Source organism: Rhea pennata, chromosome 8 (genome assembly GCF_028389875.1).
Source record: "Rhea pennata isolate bPtePen1 chromosome 8, bPtePen1.pri, whole genome shotgun sequence".
NCBI classification, from domain to species: Eukaryota; Metazoa; Chordata; class Aves; order Rheiformes; family Rheidae; genus Rhea; species Rhea pennata.
In genome coordinates this window covers 18138318-18141608 of record NC_084670.1, presented here as the reverse complement: position 1 = coordinate 18141608, position 3291 = coordinate 18138318, and positions in this window count along the sequence as shown.

Here is a 3291-nt window from a genome sequence, read left to right as displayed (position 1 = left end):
ATCTTGTGTATATGCAGTATCACCTGGATCAAGCTCGGATCTGCTACACGTGGGAAGTGCAGAGGCCCCTTCCAGCCCGCTGACCACGTTGGCGCCTACTCTGCTACGCCCGCAGGTGGGAAAGGTCTTCAGGGAAATCTGCCGAGCCGGGCAGCTGTAGCAGGATATTTTCTTAGTGGATTTCACCTGCGGCTCTCAAAACGCTTTGCAGCACCTCTCACCCGCTTCAGAGGAGACCCCGGCTCCCCTGGACGAGGTTGGGGGGCGGAGGTACGCGGGCAGCGGCGGCTGCTGGCAGGGCAGGAGGTGCTGGCTGCCAGAGTCCCGGGACGGCACCGTGGCCCTAGGAAGCGGCTGGCCGGGGGCGAGAGTGCTCGCGGAGCCCTCCGCCCCGCGGCTCTCTGCGAGCCCCTGCAGCGCGCTCCGCTCCCGTCGCCCCGGGAGGGCCGCGGCGCGGGCGAGGACCGCGGCCCTGCCGTCCCGGCCCCGCGTGTGAGGGGGTCCTGCACGTGCCCGCGCTTTCCCTGGGCCTCCGTAGCATCTGCCGCCCTGCGGACGAGGCTCCCACCCTGAGGTCTCACCTCTCCTCTGCGCAGCCATAAAAGGAAAAGCAAAATGATTAAATTTGAATGCTTTGAAGTTTTGCAGAATAAACAAACTTCTTTGTGCGGACAGCAATGGGGAAAATATTCACAGAATGCTCCGGAAGGCGTAATAAATCTGGCATCTCTTGCATTATCTGTGCACCCATGGCAAATACTACATTAAAGACCTGAAAATAAAGTGCTCAGGGACACTGTGTTATTAAAAAAACAGCGAATTAGACTCACTCTCTTGGAAGGCTACCAAAGCATCCGAGGCACAGATAAAGATGGGAGCAAAACCCAGTAGGAGAGCTGCAGAACTAGCAGAAACACGGCATTGCTGGAGCTCAGCGCCGAGGCTCTGAAACGGAGGTTTCTCATGTAATGGGACACGGTTCAATGTGGGACGCGTGTGGAGGTCTGAAGCAACCATAAACAGGTACTTACAGAGCGTTAGGAGCCTAGTATCCACTAGAGAAAAAGAGTGTGAAAAACGGGACTATGCTTGGGGTGGAGGCAGCTTTGGGCCCCTTGTTGGTCTCCTGTCTGAATTCGTTGCTGGCCTTGTTTCTAACTCATCATCATCGCAGATCCCCAACAGCTGAGCGATCTCTAACATCAAAGCAGCCAACGGGCGAGAAGAACACGCTCGTACATCAGACAGATCTCTCGGGCACAGCTGCTCCTAAACAAGCGCTGTATGAAATCACAGCTCGGACGGATGGGTTTCGATACGGTTTCCAGTCGCTCTTTAAAACTTCCTTGCAGAGCTGATTAAATAAGGTTTAGACGAAGCTAAGGCTTGACAGTGCCGTCGTCAAGGGGGAACATCCACGCAGACGTTACCGATGACGGACCGGGGCGTTGCTCGTGCCGCGTCGCAGCCCATCCGCAGGCGCGCCGGGGCCCGGGCCGGACGTCTCCACTCCCACGAGCGCCCCCGGCCTTGGCTCCGGAGCTCCTCGCTGGAACGGCTGGGGTGAGATCCCGTCCCCGAAGCCAGGAGGCCTTTGGAGGCACGTCGCTGGCAGCATGCCTCTAGTGCTGTTTTCCACCTTGCTTTGCTGCTCAGAGTCTCCTGGCTCCTGCCGCGCTGCCGGCGACGGCGAGGAGGCTCCATACCCCAAAGCCACAGGCTGCAAACTGAGACCTTGCAGCCAGGCTGCAGTAGTGGATTTCTTATATTTAAAGAAACTTCTTGACGCCTTCTGTCCCTTCGAGCCTGACAGTCCCCTCGCGCTCAGCGCAGGGAGCGCAGAGATGCTGGCCCCCGGGGCGACGTGGGCCTTCCTGGAGTAGCTAAGGGTCCATCCTCACCCATCTGCCTCTCCAGGGGACACCACGTCCCCCCGGCGCTGCAGGCACCGCGAAGGGGCACAGGCACACGCACAGCTTTTGGCCTGCTGACGTTTGGGTGGTTTCGAAGGAAGCCCCGTCCTGCCGTTGCCGTGCAAACGCACGCTCCCCTGGCGCCTTGCGCAGCCAGGGACGCTGCCGAGCCCGCTGCGCAGACCCAGCCTGGAGGCCGCCCGTAAGCCTCGCCAGCAGAGGAGGGAACGGGTTGATAAAACTCACGTTTGGCAGGAGGAAGGTTCAGCATCGCCTGCAATGCCAGCGGTTTGCCCCTGCGGACACCGGGGCCCCGAGCACCGCCCCAGCGGCCCCCCGGCCGCAGCCACGGCACCGTCCGGTCCGTACCCAGGCGCCGGTGGACACCCGAGCGCCCGGCCAGCGCGAGCTCCTCCACAAGCACGCCTGGCGCTGGAGGAGCGGAGCACGGAGCTGGCCTGGCCCGGGCCGCCCGCCGGCCCCGTCCTCGCAGAGGGCGCGGAGGCGGCTCGCGCCCCCCGCACCTCTGCGGACACCGGGGCTGAGCTGCCGCCCCCCCCCCCGGCAGCCCCCGGGCTTTCCCACGAACTCTGCTCCCCCAAGCAGCCTCTGTTCAAGGGAGGAAAACAGGAACAGGGGAGACCTGCAGCTCTGCCACGGGAGATACTTCCAACCTTATCAGAAAAGAAAAACAAAAAAGGAAGAAACCTTGCTTTCCTTTTCCATGTGAATCTTTGGGGTCTTATGTGCAGCCCGAAAGAGAAAAAAGGACGCATGCAATTTTCTTAGCATTTCCTGCATTGCTGAGTGCAACACACGGAAACAAACAAACAGATGCTCACAGTTATTGAAAATTTCCAGTAGCTATTTAGCTTGACGTAAGGGATAAGCTGGCTCCGGCGCGCGGCGCGTTGCTCCCCGGCGAATGATGTAACCGCCTGGCCGAGCTCCCGCGAGCCCCCGGGCTGCAGCGCGCCGGTGCCGCTCGTGCCGAGCACAGCTGCTCCGATTAAACCCTACCTCCCCGAGCACATCTTAAGGAAACCGAAAGAAAGAAGTCGTTTGTCAGAGTTCAGCTAGCTCAGGCCATGAACTTCTACTGCAGCCGGAGCATTCAGGAGACGGGGCGACGTCCGCGCGGGCAGGGCGGTCGCAGCGCCCCGGGGGTGCCCGCGGCGGCAGGGCCCATCGGCGCGCGGACCGGCCGCCGGTCGGGGAGCCGCGCTGCGCCGCCGTAAAGCCCGTCAAGTCCAAGCACGCGTTTTCAGGCGTGTTTTCCTGACTTCCCTCCCAAGAGATCACGCCAGAGGGTCGGGTTTCACCTTCAGGTAAAACGGAGCGTTTCCCAAGCAAGTAATCACAGCGCAGGCCGACACCG